Genomic DNA, 21,820 nt, shown 5'->3' with positions numbered 1-21,820 from the left:
ACACCCTGCAGTACCTTCCTTTGTCCCAAGAGGGCCGGGCCGGAGCAGTGAATCAACCTTGAGGTGAGTCTGGGTCCCGGTTTGTACTCGGTAGCAGCTGGAGGCACACGCGAGAGAGAAGGGCTCCTCCCCCCTTTAACACCCGCGGGGCAGGAAGCTCTTCTTCTACACGCCCGCAAACCCGCCCCAAACAGCAGTGGGGACTCGCACCATCACCGTGTGGGCGATAAATAGTAACAAAACAAGCATTTACAATGCAATGGTCTCGGCATTATTAAAAGGTAGAGCTATTGGCATTGCTCATGACATTTTTTTTTTTAAATCATAAATAAATGGCATTGTCCGATTGTGTGCGCGGGGAAGCAAGCACTCCCCCTAGACTTATGCTGCACCTGCTGTGTTAGAGGGAAGCTCACCAGCTACTGCCAAAGCTATGCTTTTGAACTGCTTGTGTTAGTCAATAGTGGTAAAGCCTACTCGCAATATAAAGCCCAAATTAATGATCTTTTGGAGTGCATGCTTTTAATGGCGCTCTCTACTGAAAATCCAATCTTCCAGGCTATGCAAATTGTCCTTTAAAATGTGGGGTCCACCTCTAGCAGAAACTGCAAGCACATCCTAGGCGCCAGAATTTCAGGATTTCACATACTTGCAGCTCAGGGCTGTAAATCGTGCGAAATCGACAACCTATTAATGGAACTTCTCTCACTCAGGCTCCGAGGCAGGTGAGGTGGAGAGTAGGTGAGGCGAGGCACAGGCTCCGAGGCAGGTGAGGTGGGGCTGAGGGGAGGCTAGAGGTACCCAAGACGTAGAGGGGTGGAACAGACTGAGGCAGGTGGGGTCCGAGGGCAGGAGAGGGGTGGGTGGAGGTAGAGGGGTGGTACAGACGGTGAGGCAGGCAAACACATGGCAGGAGCGGGGTGGGTGGAGGTACATGGTACGGTGGAAACTGTGAAGCAAGTGTATATAGGGTAAGATTTTTTGGGTGGAAGTAAAGGGGTGGGCCAGACAGTGAGGGTATATGAGGTCAGTTAAAAAAAAAGACAGCGCAAGCAAGACCTAAAAGACGTACAGCAACTTCATCACAGTCTGGCTTACTTCACTCAATCGAAAATCTCACGAATGTCAGACTTTACAATAATTAGTAGCATGAATGAAAAGAGCTGGGGGGAAAAGCTGTCACACTAAGCCAATGTAGCCCCCCCCATAAGGTCTAAAATCAAATATCACCTGCACATTGGTAATCTTACTATTGGTTACTTTCATACAAAACCACTCTCCCACAAACTGTTTCTCGGGCACACTGTAGACGCTGACGGCATTGTAACAGTGAGTCCAGCAAATAATTGTGTACCCAGCAAATGGTTATATATTATTAACCCCATGAAGAAATCTGTCTCATATTATAACTGCCAAACAAGATAAAGCAATCGTTCCAGGCACACGTTCAATTGACGTCCATTTGCTCGCTCCTACGACAGCAAAATTACATTTTAAAGCGAGAGCAGGATTATGCACGACTCTGACAAGATCCAGAGCCTATCACACTGCGTTTAGGCAACTTTGCCAATAAAAAAACGCCGCTTAAAATAATAAGCACTTGTCTCGGTCCAAGGTTTAGACACTGAACGGTCTCAAAGGTGCACGATCATTCATTTCACACCGCGGTCAAGATGTTTAATACCAGTTTCCGACGCTTATAACACGAGTGTGGACACTATCAGTGAGATCTTGATTTACTTTAACCAAATTTGTAACGTATGGTTTCTATTCATTTAATGCTATCATATGTGTCTACGTCACCTATGAGGACTTGGATAATCTAAATATTTCATATGAACTTTTTCGGCCGCATGTCGATAGTCCTCGTATAGGGTGGGGACTTAAAGATCAGCAGAGAGAGGCAAACGTGTGCTAAAAGCATTAGGATGTAATCATCCCCGAACGCAGTAGGGAGGAACAGACAGGCTGCCACTGCCTGCGAAGCTTGGGTGATTGGGAAGGCTACGGTCAAGATGAGGGAGGCTAAAGTCAGAGGAGATCTACTTGGACAGTGGTTACCTGTCCTCGTTCTTTCCTTTCTGTTTCTTCCCCATGGCGGCGGCGCTGTTGGCTTCTCGTGCTCTCTACCCGGCTTGCGCTATTATGGTTTGTGGTCTCTCTGCCCTCAACCCACGGCCCGGCACAGCCACACTGCACATATGGTAAGGAGGAAGCCGAAAACTGCGCATGAGCCTCAGCGTCTCCGGTGCGTGCTGATGACGGAACCGGGAATCCAGCGCTAGCTGAGACAGATAGAGCGTCCTCCGCTCAAATGCTTACCGCGGTGTATGCCCTACGCTGGAGCCCCGTTTCTTATGACTTTAGAAGATAAACCAGGCAGGGAAAGAACAGAAGGAACGAGCCGTGTGCACGTGCGCACCTAGCTCAGGTTTCGTCAAAATCCTGCGACAATGCGTGCGTGGTGCAAGTGCTGTGACAGTGTTTGAATTGAAACAGTAAAGGATCGAGGTCTCGAGATGACTAGATTGTGTCGCCATGTTTGGTGAGGCAAGTGCGCATACCATTTCCAACTAAATTGGGTTTTCTGTTAAGCCGTGGCAGGGCCGTTGTCTACAATTTGAACAGGTTAAAGTTGTGCAATACCAGTGCTGGCATAGTATACTGGGCAGCAGGTAACTGTTACACCTCCGAAAGCTTTTCACAGAGGTTGACGGCTGTGCCTGGCTTTTAAGAGCCTGCTTCTCTCCGTCACATGACACTGACCAACTCGAGATGAAGCTATAACAAGCATTATCATAACTCGTACCATGATGCGGGTATCTGCTCTGAAATGCACACACGAGCGGGAGGGGGGCGGGAAACACACACACGGACAGCAAAAATACACGGAGAGCGGGAGGGGGGGCGGGAAACAAACAGGGGGCGGGAAACACACACGGACAGCGAAAATACACGGCGAGCGGGAGGGGGGCGGGAAACAGACGCTCTGAAATGCACACACGAGCGGGAGGGGGCGGGAAACACACACACGGACAGCAAAAATACACGGAGAGCGGGAGGGGGCGGGAAACAAACAGGGGGCGGGAAACACACACACGGACAGCGAAAATACACGGCGAGCGGGAGGGGGGCGGGAAACAGACGCTCTGAAATGCACACACGAGCGGGAGGGGGCGGGAAACACACACACGGACAGCAAAAATACACGGAGAGCGGGAGGGGGCGGGAAACAAACAGGGGGCGGGAAACACACACACGGACAGCGAAAATACACGGAGAGCGGGAGGGGGGCGGGAAACAGACAGGGGGAAGAAGGCACGGAGGGAAACAGCCACGATCTTACCTTCACTGCGAAGGATCGAAAATGGCGGACACAAGCTCCGAGATTTTTTCAGATTTGGGGGCGTGGTTTTGATGTTCTGAGTGACGGACAACGTCACTGTCTAAAGAACATCAAAAATTACGCCCCCAAATCCGAATAGGACGGAGCTTGTTTGGAGTGACGCATCTCTCCTCCAATGGCTGGCCTCCGTTTAGGAAGCCAGCCAATGAAGGAGAGATGGGGCACGGAGGCGGGACCTTCGCCGCTACTCAGACTCATTAAATCTCCGGCCTAAGACTGCGCAAGCGCAGCCTTTTAGGCCTTCGACCTAAAAAGGGAAGAGGTTTAGGGAAGCCTGGGGGATAGCTCGGGAGGTTGAGAGGTTGCTGCGTAATCTGTGTGTGAACAGCAGTTTACGGCTTACAATCCATTTAGGGGCCTATGACAGTACAGTCCGTGACGTGTGATATGTACAGAGTACATATTAAGTATTATTGACAGCAGGGGTCTGTAGGATGAAGTACAAAAAGGGCTGCATTATGCGTATTGATAAAGCAAAGAAAGGGTTGTAGGAGAGGGCGGTGCGACCGGGGCCCCTGCACCGGGCGCTGACTTCAGGTGAGGGCGCCGTGCTTGCAAGTATATAATATGGTTTTAAAAGCACCTGTATATTGTGTGTGCAAAGGGCGCTATTTCCATGCCATATCACGGATGTATATTTTATGTTATCTGCTAAGAGAACCTCCTGCTGTCCCAGACGTCTTTCTTCGACAATGGGGGGTATGCATATTTGTTAATTGCTTTTAAACTTGCTTTTGTTGATCGTTGAATTTCGCCAGTTTGCTACAAAAATAAAATGAACTACAACATATTCAGAAACAAGGTAAATAAAAATAAAAAAACTTGTGAAAAATGCAGAAATATGGAAAGTGAAATGTGCCAATTACGTGCGTTAAGTAGTACATGGTGCGCAATCTTGCCGCTTTGTGGTGCTGCAATAAAAGGTGATCTTAATGTCTAGGCTCTTTGGTACTTATTAGATGAATCTTCCATTTGCCCTCCTTCTCCTCTCTCCATTCTCCCCCAACAGAATCTGTGCACAAGGGCATATTTCTTTGGCAGAGTTATTGACCCACTGCACTATATTTCTCTGATGTGGACGGCACCCTAAACCATTTCTTAATATCCTTGGTGAGTACCTCTAGTATTGATTCGAATGTGCCTGCAGATCTCTTGATCAAATCTTTCCAGGCCAACTGATCATCCCATCCTCCAATGCTGATAAAATAAGTCCTGCGTTGGCCAGTGAAATGCCTGCAGGGCGCCAGATTGGCAGCAGCGTCTCTGTAAAACCAATTTCATATGCACAACAAATCAGAGCTAGCAGTTGCAAATCCTGTGTTATGTAAATGTGTATTTGATGGCCGTGACTCATTGTGTTGTGTGCGGTGCCAATAACGTCTTGTCGGAGATAGCATAGGCACTTCCTCAAAGTTCAGCACGGTGTTGCCACAACACTGGGCAACAAGCACCGGCCCGGCTGCAGTCAGGTATGCGATGAAAGGAGTGTCGTGCACGCCAACGCGCAGTTTGTGGTGCTGAGAGGACAATTACAGCCTTCCTGGGGGCAGTTCAAGTGCACCTTTTCAAGGCCAAGAGTAATCCTTTTTGAAAATGCAGCTCAGGTGTTTCACAACTTGATCACAATCAAAACAAAACAGAAGATTTAGTTACGGTGCTTAACGCGAACCCTTGCTATCTCTGACGCATCGCAAAAATACTTCTTAGAAAAAAATCAAACCGTGTGTGCACTGATCACACCTTCTCCTCCAGAGATCACTGAGTTTTTGCCTACTACATGAAGAAGTTTAGAATTGCTAGCGGCGGAGACAACTCAGTGGGCTAATGCACTAGCTGCACGGGTATGTGGGCTGTGGCAAGGTTGAATCTCGGACTCAAAAAGAGAGTCCCCCACATTCCAGCCTCTGAAAACCACTTCTAGTTTTTTTCAGTTTTAAAGAAGGCTGAAGTGAGGCTGCTTTCCAGTGGGCGAGATGCTGACAAAACATTAAGTCATGTCGCCACCTACACTTGTGTATGCCTCGCAGCATCAGTGCCCATCTTCACCACTGAGGTCTGCCCCAACACCATGTCTGTCCTTACACCAGTAAGAGTCTGCCTGTTTCCCTACGCTGGCACCAGTCCCTCAGCAACAGTGTCTGTCCCCAAATGTTGCAGTTTCTGTCTCAGCAAGGAGGGAGCGCATATTTGCAGACGTATACATGTGAATAGGTCAGCAGCTGTTAAGTGTCTGGGAACCACTAGGAATCCATTTCAGAAAGGGGCCAATGCCACCAGGAAGGCAACATTTTCCCTCTACATGCCTCCGCCAGGCATGCCCTCCACAGACATTTAGGAGCAGTTAGAAGTGTGAGTGCATGGAAAGGAATGTGGGATATGCTCCTTATGGACACCAACTGCTGGAGTCGGTATCAAAGGGTCGCCTCTTCCCCGCTTTCCAAGAAGCAGACTCAGTTATAGGTGAGACTCTGTGTGGGTGGCTCTGTGTGTGTGGGGGGGTGGCTCTGTGTGTGTGTGTGTGGGGGGGGGTGGCTCTGTGTGTGTGTGTGGCTCTGTGTGTGTTGCTGTGTGGGGGTGGCTCTGTGTGTGTGGCTCTCTGTGTGTGGTTCTGTGTATGTGTGTGTAGCTCTGTGTGTGTGGCTCTGGATAGATTTTTTTTGTAGGTGGCTCTATGTGTGGGTGGCTCTGTCTGTGTGAGGGTGACTTTGTGTAGGTGGCTCTGTGTGTGTGGGTGGCTCTATGTGAATGACTCTGTGGGTGGCTCTGTGTGGGTGGCTCTGTATGTGTGTGTGGGTGGCTTTGTGTGTGTGGCTCTGTGTGGGTGTAAATGCAATAGGTCATGCATTTGCAGGGATTAAGCTATTGGCATTGTAAATGACAATGCCATTTATTTAACGATTAAGCTATTGGCAATGTAAATGACAATTCCATTTATTTATGATTTAAAAAAAAAATGTCATCAGCAATGCCAATAGCTCTACCTTTAATAATGCCGAGACCATTGCATTGTAAATGCTTGTTGATAATGCTGAATAGTTCCCAGGGTCTATTCTAGGCTCGGTCAAGCTGGGCACGGAAAAAGGAGGCCTTTTCATTGAAGATGTGTTTCTTATAATTGGCCCTAGCACTTCTGAGGAGGGCAAGATTAGAGTGGGAGAGATGATTCCTCTACGTGCGTTCGGTCATCCTGAGCGAGCGTCTCTCACTGTTGAGATCAGCGTTGAACCAGGATTTTTGGGGAATTTTTGGGGGGATTTTAATTTGGCCGGGCGATTTGGTCTAGGACCTCAGTGATGGCTTGGTTGTAGTGGTCAGTAGGGTCATTTAGTATTTAGTGAGGGAGGAGGAAGTTGGAGTTTTGCTTTGATTTTATACTCCAGTTCAACCGGAGGAATCAAGTGAAGAAGGTTGCTGGTTAATTTCCTATGTTTAATATTTAAGGGGGAAGGGAGATGAGCAGCGCTGGTAATCGAGAAGAGGATGAGGTGATGGTCGGACCAGTCAATTGTGACAATTTGCGAAAGGGAAGCCAGGTCATTGCTAGTGATAATAGCATCAAGAGTTTCCCCTTTGGAATGCGTAGGAGCATGGCAAAGTTGCGTCAAGTCTGTAACGTCCAGGAGGTCATTGAGGGAGCAAACCGAGGGATCAGTCTTGTTGTTCTAATGAATGTTGAAATCACCGAGGAAGATGTTGTTGTGGTTGGAAATAGAGGCATGGGACAGGAGTTCAGAAAGTTCCTCGGCAAAGGGTCACCAGGGGGATGGTAAATGTTGTGTCGCCAAATAAAGGGGGCTCCCTGAACTTTTAGTTCGGCTCCCATGTATTCAAAGGAGTATTGGTCAGAATTCTTGGTAAGGGAGAGTGGTAGTTCATTTTTATAAATAATGGCTAGACCCCCCACACCGCCTAATTTTGTCCAGTCTATCTTTTCTGAGAATAGAGTAACCACGGGGGAGAGCATGTCAAGAATAGAGGAGGAGTGAGCCTTGAGCCAGGTTTCAGTCAGGAAAGTGAAGTCGATAGCTTCATTAAGGATAGTTTCCGAGATTTCAATTGCATGTCGAGCAGCCGATCTACCGTTGATCAGCATGCAGTTGAGCGGTATGTGTTTGATTTCGGGGGAGTAGCCTGAATGGATAGTGGTGAGTTGTTGTGGGGGCCTGGACGAGCCAGGGGAGGTACGTATACGGCTTGTCTCCAGGATCACCGGAATAGTGGAGTGAGGTATCGGCAGATCGGTAGGAGCAGTGAGTTGTGGAAGAGGCATGGGCGAACCGGTGGATGAAGAGGAGAGCTTACAGACCGGTGTCCTCGGTAGAGTGGTGTAAGGCATAAGTGGGGCCACAGTCAAGCTACATGGTGGATAATGATTGTTTAAGTCGTCAGGGTTACTGGAGGCGTGAAGGATCGGAGATTAGGAAGGTGCATGGAGACAGTTACCAGGAAGTTCATCTTCAGAGGAAGTACATCCTTGGGATGGGAGAAAAGGGTTCGTAGTTGGGACGCCGGGAGAGAGTGTGTGATTGGCTGGTTTGGTTGCCGAGAGTGCATTAAATTCTTTCCTGAGTGATGAAAGCTCTGACGTCAAGATGGAGAGGTGGAGATTGATGTTACGAAGTGATTGGGATAGAAGCGTGAGAGGCAAGGAGGAGAAGAAGCCAGAGAGGAGAGGGTTATGATCCGAATTAGCCAAGGGTGGAGGAGTGGGAAGTATACATGGGGGAAACCCAGGTTGAGGGGAGAGAGGGGTGTTTGGGCTCGTCGCTTGAGGACAGATTGTATAGTGGAAGTCAACATACCCAGAGGTCTGGTGTGTACTATGAGAAGGTGAGAGGGAAAGGGGCAAGTGAGGAGAGGTGATCTCATGTGTTTGGGGTGGAGCGTCCTTAGGGTAGGAGGAAAATGTTGTCCCAGGCGGAGCAGAACAGGAGATGATGATGGGTGACTCAGAGTGTATGGGGGTCAGGGTAGGAGTATCAGTCTGCGGCAAATGAGAGGGGTGAGAAGAAATAATAGAGGGTTTGGGGTTGGGTGGGTGAGCATGAGAGGTAGGAGATCGGGTTATGATGGCCGAGAGGGCGGATGGAGAGTCAGGCAAAGGTAGAGAGGACAATGGGGCAGCGGGAGAGAGGGGGGAAGGAAGATCATGTGGAGGGAGAAGGCAATGCGGCAGGGGGAGAGAGGGATTGGGTGGATAAGTTGGAAGTGGAAGTGTCAAGCGAAGGGGAGTATGCTACGGGCGGATAGATCAAAGGTCAATGATTGGGCGACTTCAGAAAAAGCAGAGGTATTAAGCAGTAGTATTAACTTTGTCCGAGAGAGATCGGCTTCTGTATGTATGCCTAGCAGCACACGTTTGAGGTCCATAGGTACCTTGTCTCCTAATATTTCCTCTTGTTCTGTGAACATTGCTCCCCAGTAGTCCTGTATTTTCTGGCACTCCCATATCATATGAAAATATGTGCCAAATTCATTGTTGCATCTAAGGCAGCTAGGCGTATTGGCCCTCCCTATTCTGTGTAGACGGAATCTGTCATAGTAGGTCCTATGTAAATACTTAAATTGGATGAGTCGGAGTGGTGACTTAATGGCCACCTCTCGCGGGTGCATCAACCCAAGTTCCCAATCTAGGTCATCTAAGACTCCCAGGTGTAGTTCACACTTTGCCCTTAGTTTCAAGAGAGTGTCCAGCTTGTTATATATTCAGGAAGTTCCTCCATGTTGATTCGCTGCGCCCCCATGTATGAGCTAGCTGCATATATTTGTAGCATTGCTTCTGATGGAAGTCATACTGCTTTTGGAGGAAGGAAAAGATGGCGAGTTCCTTGCGGTCTAATATGTCTTTAATTTGGGGATCTTAAACCCTTTTAAATTTTCCAAATTCTTTAAGCGTGGGTTACCTCTTGTGACTCGCTTGTTACACTTCAATTGTCTTTCTGCTTTTTCCGGCAGTTATCTCCACCTGTGTGGCTGCTAATAATTTTGTAGCTCCCTTTTCCCTTCATAGAGGTAGTGTGTGTGTGCCTCAAATTGTGCGTGTTCCAATGCGTATGTGGGGTAGTCTCCCGGCATGTGTTCCCAGTCGTTGACGACTATTAAATGGGTACCTTTGTGTTTTTTAAGTTAATGTCTAAGGTTTTAAAATAAATTCTATTTCCTAACTATAACGTCCTTGTATCCTTTGTTTTTTTTAAATTGAATATAAATATGGTCACAGGAAAAATTGACAAATATAACATTAAGAATACATGAAATGTCTGCACCAAATGAGACTGTGTTCTGTAATTAGTGAAAAGAATTCAAAACAGCAAGTCCACAATCTAACAAGTTTAAAGTATAAATGACAATCATTAAAACTCTGAAGCTAAGAGATTACACACCATGTAATTGGTGCAAGACAAAGTTATATATAAAATAAGCAGCTCATCTTGTCTGTAGTGGTGTGCTGTATGCTCTGACTTTGTTCCGGGAAAATAGAAGTTGAAAGCCAAAACACACCTGCCTTTTAAACGTACCATGGAAATGGAAAAGGTGTTGCAAATAAGCAAACAAAATCCCCATACGTAAGAAACTAAAGGGGCATATCCGTCCAAGCAGAAATAAAGGAAGAAAAGTACACCAAACACCATTTAAGAATATGTCTCTATTTCACTGTCCATAATGGAATGGCCGTGTGGTAGTAAATGTGAGTTACATGATTAGGCAGAGAGCACATTCCTAAATAGAGTTCACAAGAATTGCCTGTGGCTGGCTGAAGATCTAATTCCCCCGTCATGTTCATGGTTAGAAGTCCGCCGCCCACTGTGCAGAATGTCTGCTAACGACCGTTGCCTGCAGATAAAGACAGTGACAATAGTTTTCCTCAATTCGATGTACATTGCTTTCAATGTATCATATATTGAGACCTTGCAGAGTAATGTCAGTGTTACTCAGTATGTTCACACACTGAACTGTCCAATGCAATGTTGGTGTGTGCACTGTCCAGATAGTCATTGTGATGAAGGCATGGACAGAAAAACGAAACTTATTAAGGAGATCAGCAACATGCAGCTGGGTTTACCATGAGTCGTGCCGCTTCCCACTACTCGCCTTCATCAACACTCCTCAACATGTGCGCTGCTTGTCAATGGCGCTTGCCAACTACACAGTGTTTTGAGATAGCTGGCTGAATTCATCAAAATGGTACTCACTTGGCTTATACAATGTCCAGATCATGATGAGGGCGCGGGCAGATCACTCGCTGTATTGTGGAAAAATTGCAGCTTGTGCCTGAGTTGAACACATGTCGCCACTTCCCCAAACGTTTCTCACTCGGCCCATAGCAAAGGAATGGTAGTATGCAACTGAGTTAATCATCACAAGTCATACTGCTACCACAAAACACCTTCTCCAATATAACATATCATGCACGCTGCTGCTGCTGACACTGGCCGATTGCTCGGCCTATTGCAAGAGTCAGTACCTTAGGACTGAATTGCACAACTTTTACTGCTTCTAAAAGCCTCTTCTCCACTGTTCTGCACAATGCACGCTACTGATCTCCCCACCAACACTGGGCATGTAACAATCTCTTTCGCTGCCTCCTCGATACATGCCAAAGACCACAAAATGCTGTGCCCTGTCCCACTTTAAATACGTAGATTCCAAACCTTTGTAGACGAACTCAAAACAACCTGGCCCACCCGGGAGCTATATAGTAGAGAAGCACGGGAGCACATGCTTTTTTTTCCAGCGGGATCCGCAGATCCAACGCAACAACCGCTGAAAATTCCCTAAAAATATATGCTTTTTTGCCTCAGGCGCGGTCCCTGCGGAACCTTCCCCAAGAGGCCAAGGGGGCCTGGGTATTCCTACTTTTCCCCCTTCTCTCTTTTTTTTTTTTTTTACATTTTTTTGTAGGATTCTGCTGAAGCCGAGTCCCAGGATAGCAGGCAACACTTCCTGGTTAAGGTGTTGGCAGCTAATCACATTTTAGCACAGGGACTGTCAGATCCTCGTCCTATATATACAAATTTGCTTTTTTGTTTCTTAAATCTCTCCAAAACGAGAAGCATCCTAAACAACGACGTTTTTATAACGAGTTACCTGAACAACGAATTCTCAACAGCGAGAAATTGTAAACCATGACTACCTATACCACGACTTCTAAAACCACGAATCTCTATGGCACCAGGAGAGGTGAGAAGCAGTGTCTCTCTCCTCTGCCCCCTGACCATACACGCTTGTGGCCCCCTATGACTTACTTAGCACCTGGAAAGCAAGCACTGATGAGAGCGGAATTGCAGACAGCCTTCATCCTGCCAGGATGGTAAAATGTTGTGGGCACCAAAAACCAAGAGTCTCTCTTCTCCGCCCCTTCTCCCCTTCCCCCACCCCCCACCATCCCCCCAGTCTAGACACGCTCATAGCCCCCTATTACTGATTCGGCAGAAGGAAAGCGGAAACTGTGGAATTGCAGCAGATTAAAAGTCCTGCAGTGAGACACTGACCATAAACAACCCCTGAAAATCAAAAAGAAAAACGTTGCCATTAACTCTTTCGAACATCTGTGGGCATTCAATAGCAAAGCAAAGCGTGAGACTTATTTTCCATGTTGTGTTTATGTTGTTGGTTTTGAAGAGAAAATGATCAAGGTAGTCGGAAGAGAAATTACTCTTACATCCCTCGTGCTTTAAAGAGCATTTCTTGCATACTACCTTTATTAAGAGCAGCCAAAAGAAAATGCAGTCTGTTTAAAGATCCAAAGAACATCCAGCCTAATAAACAACTATCTTTATGTAACTTTAACGTGTTGGTTTCGACGCTACCTGTGTGGAACTGGCCTGAACAGCTAGGATTATTGTGATGCAACACAATCATCTTGTAGCAAAGGTTTTCAATGGAAAAAACTTTAATTTAAGGATTATTCACTAAAAATTATTTATTAAAAAAAAAGTAATATTACGTTTTTTTAAATGTCAAATGATGTGTATTTCAAAGAACATAGTGGCGCTGTTGGACAGGCCACATGACGGGCCGCTCTCCCCCGGCTCGACCAGGCCCGAGCCAGTCACGCAAGCACCACACACCACCATTGCACGTCCTACGTCCCCTCAGGGACACCTGCCCTCGAGCATGATAACCTCGTGGGTCCGATCCACTGCCGACCCATGCGCCCAGCCGGGGCCGCCATCTTGGACACTTCGCCACGAGGCAGCCTGGCCCCCGATCGACCTCAACCCTGGGCCTAGCCCGGCCTCAGACATTCCGGCACCACCCTCCACCCAGGAGGTGAGCGAGCTACTTGGCCAGTCAATGGGAGGAAGAGGTGTCGATGGTTCTCCCCCGGCCAGTGCCGCTCGCCCATCGCCTCCCCGGGCGCTGGCTCCACCCCCCTGCTGGGTGTCTGGACTCCCTCATCCCGGACCTCCCGACCTCCAAGTGCGAGGGTCCGGACATCAAAGCACGCCAGCCCTATAACTGGGGCAGCTCCAGAGCAGGAAGGCAGTTGTATCTTGGAGTCGAGAGACGAAAGAAGAACTCATCCTGGACGGACTACTGGCGCTGCCGTAGCTCTGTCCTGTGCACCATCATCCTGCCTGTTGGCGCTGCCACAGCCGTCGTAACCTTCATCCTTCATCGTCGTCCGGATCTGCTGGCGAGGCCGCGGACCGTTGTAACCGTCATCTGCATCGGGACCTGCTTGGCTTCTCCACGGCCCGTCGACCATCCTTCATCCATCTCGGGACCTGCTTGGCTCCTCCACGGCCCGATCAGCAAACCCGCCGAGCTCGAGGATTGAGAGCTATTGAACTCATTGGTAACTAAGACTGTCCCGCTACCCTTTTCCTCAACCAGAGATCAGAACCGAGGGGACCCCTGAGTCCAGACCTCCTTGTATCATATTGACGTAACCTAAGAATTGCATATAAAGTCTCGTTAACCTTCAATCTTGTGTGGTGTCCGTCTGTGGGGGGGAAGTTACTTATCTGTACAGTCGTTGGAGACGGCTCTCCCTGGAGACCTCTCCCCGTAACCTCGGCCGACCCTCCCGGTCCGTCTAACATTGGTGGCCAGCGGCGCGATCCGAATCACCGCATAACGTACAGAGAGTAGCTCACCCCACAACGAACAACAATGTCGACTAAAGAGAGCGGAGCAACTGAGAAGTTCCAAATGGAAAAACTAGAGGAATACAGCCATCGTGAACTAAAGCAGTTCTGCATCGAACTAGGTATCGCTACCACCGGACTAAGCACCAAGGACGATTTTAAGCATGCCCTAGAATCTTGGGCAGAAACCGGGGATGTCGAAACCCCTGAGCAAAGCACCGCGAAAAAGACCAACACGGCCCCTGAAGAGCAAAGAACGGGTCTCTCGCAAGACGAGATCCAAGAAAGAGAAAAAGCCCGACTACACGAACTCGAAATGGCCCGACTCAAGATGGACGTAGAACTCAAATTGGCCGAGCAAAAAATAAACTTAGAGCACCTTCGCCTCCGAGAAGAAAGAGAGGAGAAACAGAGGCAAAGGGAGCTCGAGGAAAAAAGACTAACGTACGAGCACGAGCGGAACCTAGCCGAGATCAACCTGCGCAAACAGAATAAAGAATTAGGGGTGCCCGACAGACCGTCCACCCCAGGGACCACGGACAAAAAAGTGCACATCCCCAAGGATGTGGTCCGAGAATATTTTCGAGAAGACGACATCCAGCAATGGTTTAAGGCATATGAAATCGCGATGACTGCGCACCGGATCGATAGAGCCGACTGGGGAGCCGGCCTATGGGGCAAATTCCTCAATGAGGGCCGCGATACTCTGTTACAGCTCCCAGACCACCAGATGACCTCCTACGACCATATGAAAGCGGCCCTCCTCACTCGCTATGGCCTCACGCCCGAGATGTACCGTCAGAGGTTCCGAGACTGCACACGCATTCCAGGTACAACTTGGGTGGACTATGTAACGTACTTTAGCCGAGCCTTCGAAGGCTGGATCAGAGGGAACAACGTCACGACCTACGAGCAGTTGTTCAATCTGATGGTATGGGAGCATCTGTCCAACAATTGCTTCATTGAACTACGCCAACACCTCCTCGACAGCAAGCTAACCGATCCCCGGCAGCTCGCAGCTGAAGCTGACCGGTGGGAGATCACCCGAGTGGGCCGGAATGGGTCCTACGAGCAGAACAGGAACAACAATGGTCACTACCGACCCAGAGGAGGAGGAGGGGGCCAAGGACGAGGAAGAGACAATACTCCGGCCGCCCCCGCTACCAGCACCACCCCCCCGGCCAACCGGGGCAGCACCCCGGCGCGACCGGGATACAGAGCCAATGTTACATGTCACCGATGCCAACGAGTCGGCCACTATGCAAACGACCCAAGCTGCCCGCAGTATCAGAGTCCAAGACCCCGCCAGGTGGCCGCCGCGGCACTAGGGGAAGAACAGATCTCCGAGGAACAAGAAACAGGCGAGCAAGAGTATCAAGAGTGGGAGCCAGCCGCCATGACTCTCGCGTGCTTAGGGGGAAGAGACATGGTCCCGCGGGTCCCCCTACCCGCTAACACCCAGAAGTACAGCCAATGGGTGAGCATCAATGGACAGCGGGCCGAAGCCCTTCGAGACACCGGGGCTAGTGTGACAGCCGTCCGCTGCCACCTGGTGACCCCAGAACAATATCTACCGAACATTCTCTGCCCTGTGCGATCAGCCGACAACTCGGAGAGTCTGTGTCGGATGGCCTGCGTCCCCTTTGAGTGGGGAGGGGTCTCCGGCATGTTGAAAGTAACGGTCCGAGACGACGCCCCCGTGGACTGCCTCCTCGGAAATGACCTGGAAAGCTCCCCGTGGGCAGCCGTGGAGCGAAAAGAACACTTGGGGATGTTGGGCGTCCCAGACTGGGCGTGTGTCACCACCCGGTCCATGGCCGCCCGTGCCAACCATCACCCGGAAGAACCAGAATGGCCGGCGCCTCCGCCTCCGGTCGCCCCCGCCGAGACCCCCGACCAGGACATCCCCCTCGAACCTGCTCAACCTTCCGACCTTGCTAATCTTGACCAGTGGGCTCAAGAAGGGGGACCCACACAAGAACAATTTCGTCAGGAGCAGAAGACCTGTCCCTCCCTTGAGGGACTCCGACAACAAGCGCTCGCCCAAAGCGCAGGGGATACCTCCGGAACTCATTGGGTCTACTGGGACAATGACCTATTGTACAGCGAGCAACGAATCGCCGAGCTGGGGGCCAACCGAGTACTAGTGGTGCCCCTCCGCTTCAGAGACTTCCTGCTAAAACTGGCCCACGATGTCCCCCTGGCAGGGCACCTGGGACAAGATAAAACCTACAGCCGCCTAGTGACCCACTTCTTCTGGCCAAAAATGAGAAACGATGTGCACCAGCATTGCCGATCTTGCCCCACGTGCCAAGCTAGTGGGAAGAGCGGCCGCAAGTTAAAGGCCCCCCTGCAACCCTTTCCCGTAGTCACGACCCCATTTGAGAGGGTCGGAATAGACATTGTGGGACCCCTAGACCCGCGTACAAGACAAGGCCATCGTTTCATCCTAGTACTAGTGGACCACGCCACCCGCTACCCTGAGGCTATTCCTCTCCGGACCGTGACAGCCCCAGTGGTCGGCAGGGCCCTGATGGGGATCTTCTCCCGTGTGGGGTTCCCCCGAGAAGTCGTCAGTGACAGAGGCACGAACTTTATTTCCAAATATATGAAGTCCCTCTGGCAACAGTGTGGGGTCACCTACCGCTTCACGACCCCCTATCACCCCCAAGGAAACGGACTTGTTGAGCGGTTCAATCGCACACTAAAAGGGATGATCGGGGGATTGGAAGAACCCCTCCGTCGCCAGTGGGACGTGCTGCTGCCGTGCCTCCTCTTCGCCTACCGGGAGGTCCCACAGAAGTCCCTAGGCTTCAGCCCATTCGAGCTGCTCTATGGGCACCCAGTACGGGGACCACTCAGCCTGATCAAAGAAGGCTGGGAGATGCCTCCGGCCAAGAGTCCTCCAGATGTCTTCCGGTACCTCCTCACCCTCCGCAACCAGTCTCAGCGGTTCAGAGACCTAGCAAAAGCCAACCTAGAGGCCAGTCAAGAGGACATGAAGAAATGGTATGACCAGAACGCCTCATCTATTGAATTCGAGCCGGGGCAACAGGTCTGGGTAATGTCCCCCACAGAACCGTGCGCTCTCCAAGACAAATGGACGGGACCCTTCAAGGTAATCGAGCGCAAGGGTCCTGCCACCTATCTGATCGATATGGAGTCCGCCCGGAATCCGCTCCGAGTCCTCCACACCAACAGACTGAAACCCCACTTTGCACGAACAGAACTCAGCCTCTTGATGGCCACAGACAACGGGGTTGAGGACGACTCCGAGCCTCTCCCTGACCTCTTGCGGACCCAGGAGCAAGACGGCTCCGTGGATGGGGTCCGACTCTCGGAGACCCTCACCCAGGAACAACGCCAAGAGTGCCAAGCCCTCCTATCACGATTTGCCAGCCTGTTCTCCCTCACCCCAGGTGTCACTTCCTGGTGTGTGCACGATGTGGACACCGGAGACAGCCCTCCTATCCGCCACCGGGCCTACCGCGTACCTGATCGGGTACGGGCCTGCATCCAGGCGGAAGTAGCCAAGATGCTCACGCTCGGGGTCATCGAGCCCTCCGACAGTCCATGGGCCAGCCCGGTCGTACTGGTCCCCAAAGCAGCCGCCCCCGGAACCACACCCGAACTCCGGTTCTGTGTCGACTACCGGGGCCTGAATGAAGTCACCAGAACGGACGCACACCCCATCCCCCGGGCAGATGAACTGGTCGACCGAATGGGCGCTGCCCGCTACCTCAGCATCTTCGACCTAACGGCGGGCTATTGGCAGATCGGCCTCACACCCCGAGCACAAGAACGTTCTGCCTTCTCCACCCCCGATGGCCACTATCATTTCACGGTCATGCCCTTCGGCATGAAAAATGCCCCAGCGACTTTCCAACGGCTCGTCAATCAGGTCCTGGCGGGGCTCGAAGAGTTCAGCGCCGCCTACCTGGACGACATCGCTGTGTACAGCCACCATTGGACCGAGCACCTCCACCACCTCCAAGCAGTGTTGCAAGCCCTTCAGCGAGCTGGCCTCACGATCAAGGCCAGCAAATGTCAAATTGGACAAGGGTCGGTGACCTACCTCGGACACCAGGTGGGAAGCGGTCTAGTGGCCCCTCTACAACTGAAAATTGCCGCCATCCAGAACTGGCAACCCCCTATCACTCAAACTGAAATACGAGCCTTCCTGGGCCTCACGGGCTACTACCGAAGGTTCGTGAAAGACTATGGTACCATCGTGGGGCCTCTCACCGAACTCACGTCAAAAAATCAGCCCAAGAAGGTGAACTGGACCCCAGAGTGTCAAGCGGCATTCGAACAGCTAAAGGCCGCCATGTGTTCCGCTCCTGTGCTTCAGGCCCCAGACTACAGCCGAGAATTCGTCGTCCAGACGGACGCCTCCGACCAGGGCATTGGGGCGGTCCTGTCCCAGGTGAACACCGAAGGCCTTGATCAACCGGTGGCCTTCATCAGCCGGAGACTCCTGCCACGGGAACAACGCTGGAGCACCATAGAGAGGGAAGCCTTCGCTGTGGTATGGGCCCTCAAGAAGCTCCGACCCTACCTTTTTGGCACCCACTTTCGGGTGCAGACTGACCACCGACCCCTGCAGTGGTTGATGCATATGCGGGGGGAAAACCCAAAGCTGCTACGCTGGTCCATCTCCTTGCAAGGTATGGACTTTACCGTTGAACACCGGCCTGGGTCCGACCACGCCAACGCGGATGGCCTGTCCCGGTTTTTCCGCCTCGACGAAGAGAGTCCCCAAGAGGATGGGTAACTCTCCCCGCCTTCAGCTGGGGGGGACGCATGTTGGACAGGCCACATGACGGGCCGCTCTCCCCCGGCTCGACCAGGCCCGAGCCAGTCACGCAAGCACCACACACCACCATTGCACGTCCTACGTCCCCTCAGGGACACCTGCCCTCGAGCATGATAACCTCGTGGGTCCGATCCACTGCCGACCCATGCGCCCAGCCGGGGCCGCCATCTTGGACACTTCGCCACGAGGCAGCCTGGCCCCCGATCGACCTCAACCCTGGGCCTAGCCCGGCCTCAGACATTCCGGCACCACCCTCCACCCAGGAGGTGAGCGAGCTACTTGGCCAGTCAATGGGAGGAAGAGGTGTCGATGGTTCTCCCCCGGCCAGTGCCGCTCGCCCATCGCCTCCCCGGGCGCTGGCTCCACCCCCCTGCTGGGTGTCTGGACTCCCTCATCCCGGACCTCCCGACCTCCAAGTGCGAGGGTCCGGACATCAAAGCACGCCAGCCCTATAACTGGGGCAGCTCCAGAGCAGGAAGGCAGTTGTATCTTGGAGTCGAGAGACGAAAGAAGAACTCATCCTGGACGGACTACTGGCGCTGCCGTAGCTCTGTCCTGTGCACCATCATCCTGCCTGTTGGCGCTGCCACAGCCGTCGTAACCTTCATCCTTCATCGTCGTCCGGATCTGCTGGCGAGGCCGCGGACCGTTGTAACCGTCATCTGCATCGGGACCTGCTTGGCTTCTCCACGGCCCGTCGACCATCCTTCATCCATCTCGGGACCTGCTTGGCTCCTCCACGGCCCGATCAGCAAACCCGCCGAGCTCGAGGATTGAGAGCTATTGAACTCATTGGTAACTAAGACTGTCCCGCTACCCTTTTCCTCAACCAGAGATCAGAACCGAGGGGACCCCTGAGTCCAGACCTCCTTGTATCATATTGACGTAACCTAAGAATTGCATATAAAGTCTCGTTAACCTTCAATCTTGTGTGGTGTCCGTCTGTGGGGGGGAAGTTACTTATCTGTACAGTCGTTGGAGACGGCTCTCCCTGGAGACCTCTCCCCGTAACCTCGGCCGACCCTCCCGGTCCGTCTAACAGGCGCAAAATTGTAATGAGCAATTTATAGATTTTTCGTGGTTCAGGAACTCGTTGTTAAATAAGTAGTGGTTTGGGATTGATCGGTGTTTCAGCTTCGTGGTTAAGGAATTAGTTGTTTAGACACTCGTTGTTTAATCATACATCCCTCCACAACTACTGAACGGACTTACACCGGATAACAAAAAAGGTTCTTTCTGGACCAAGAGTTACTTTTTTGCCAAATTTGGTGTAATTTCATCCAGCGGTTTGGGCTGCAGTCGCAACTAAAATCTCCATGGGAATTAACATTGAAACACGCTTTTTTTTCATCCCCCAGGCACCTGCTTGACAGATTACCCCAAAATGTAGTATGCACAACAAGAATCACCATATAAATATCCCCCAAAACTCTACATTTTGAACTACCCTTATAACCCTATATCCCTACCTACCCCTAAACCCTAAAATCTCCACTTAACACCCAATACCTTTTCCCACCCCTGTACTCTAAACATACCCTTACCACACAATACCTGAACCTACCTCTATACCCTAAAAGCCCCCTTACCACCTAATAGCCCTAACCCCTATACCCTGAAAATAACCTTAGCACCCAATACCCTTCCCCACCCCTGAACCCTAAGAAAACCGTTACCACCCAATACCCTTACCCATCCATAAAATACATTTCCTAAAATACGTTAACCACCCTGTACCCCTTCCCATCCTTAAACCCCAACGCTAAACCTACGACCCTCTAAACAAACCTAAACCTAAAATATGTGTGAATGTATGTTTATCCAGCTTCGGCTGACACTGATGAAAGATGTGGGGACTCCAGGAGTCTTGATTCTTTATTCAAAATGCGGAATCCAGCCACTTCCTGCCAATGTGAACAGGCCCTATTCCCCATCAAAATACATTTGGTGAAGGAATACGAAAAATACTACCAGACTAAAGCATGTCGCTTTCTATACTTGCTGATACTCAGAATTCGTCACTAAACATTTAAATACATGATGATCACCTGCATAATAATAGTGCCCAAATTCATATTAAAATAATATAAATACACATTCCATCTTTAACCCCTTCTCTGCGCCGCAAATTCAGTTGCGGCGCGGGGTGGTAGGGAGTGGGCGTGGTGCTTGGGTGCTCATGGTGTCACCACGCCGCCATGAGTCACGGGCGGTGTGTGCTCATGACGGCGTGGTGCCGTCATGACCCCGCCAGCTCATTAATTCGCCGGCACAGGCGGGGAATTAGTGCCGCGTGGGCGGAGCGTCAGCTATATGATGGCACCACGCCGTCGTGAGCACACACCGCCCGTGACTAATGACGACATGGTGCCGTCATGAGCACCAACGGGTTAAAACAAGTGAAACATGAATATAATAAAGGACATTGGGGATTACGCCAAATAAATATTAACAAATAAATCTCATTGTGTAATGTGCCATGGGAAAATGAAAATGATTCCTTAGATTTAGGACGGACTTCCACATCCAGTGGATTAGTCGGTTACCTAAGGGAGTGGCTTTATTTTCATAAATCAACTAAGCAATGATAATCCATTTTATTGAATTTTAAAAAAGGGTCTGTTTGATTTACCCATAATCTACAGAGAGCGACTGATATTGGAGATGAAAAGAGGGAAAGATATCCCGGACAAATGCCCCCCTCCCATCATCATCAATAATGCAGGGAACATTCATATGATAACCCTAACGTATATGACTGCACATTTTGCATCAATAGGTTGCTGCTGCTATTCATCACATGCAACAAATAATTATTGAGGGCAAGTGGCCAAATTCCATATAATACTGCAGCATCGGTTGGGGAGCCAAGTAGATGCTGGTATTACAGCTTGAAATCCTGCTTATATATAAATCACCAAGCATTATCGAAATCAACATGATTGTTTTTTCCTGCTTTTCTTATTTTTTTATATTTTAACAATCATCAGTGTAGTTCTTGGTGCTCAGTCAGATTTTCCACCAGGTTTGTCTAATTCATGACCCAGAGGGAGATGGTATAGATAGTATCAGAGGGCACATCGAGGGAATACTTATTACATATAAAATCAAGATCATCCCATATGTTAGGGAAATGTTGTATGTAGGTGCTGGATATACTTGTACTCTAATTGTTTTAATCGTTTTATCCTGTCTTCTCCTGTTATACTTTTATCCACTCTATCAATTGTTGAAAACCCCAATTTTGAAACAACTTCATCATGCATTTGCAAGAAGTGTCTCGCTACCCGGTGTCGAAAATCCAAATTACGTATTGATGGTTGGTGTTACAGGATGCGCTTCCTTAAAGGAAAGGTTGTGCTCAACTCATAAATGAGAGAGCATGGACATGGCAAAATATAAATACCAAAGTCGGATGCACAGATTAGATATTGTTTGATTTCCCTCTTGTATACCCTGGACGTATGGACCTCAGTGGTATTAGTGATATATTTACAGGCCTTA

General features: G+C 50.2%; 1 protein-coding gene across 1 annotated transcript in view; it reads left to right on the top strand.

Moving 5' to 3' along the window:
• The window catches only part of LOC147700308 (uncharacterized), a 249,147-nt gene that overhangs the window by 29,685 nt on the left and 197,642 nt on the right, over window positions 1-21,820 (top strand). The window lies entirely within an intron of this gene.

This window comes from Lissotriton vulgaris, chromosome 8, assembly GCF_964263255.1.
Source record: "Lissotriton vulgaris chromosome 8, aLisVul1.2, whole genome shotgun sequence".
NCBI classification, from domain to species: Eukaryota; Metazoa; Chordata; class Amphibia; order Caudata; family Salamandridae; genus Lissotriton; species Lissotriton vulgaris.
The sequence above is the reverse complement of the archived record's forward strand: the minus strand, read 5'-3'. Positions and strand labels throughout refer to the sequence as shown.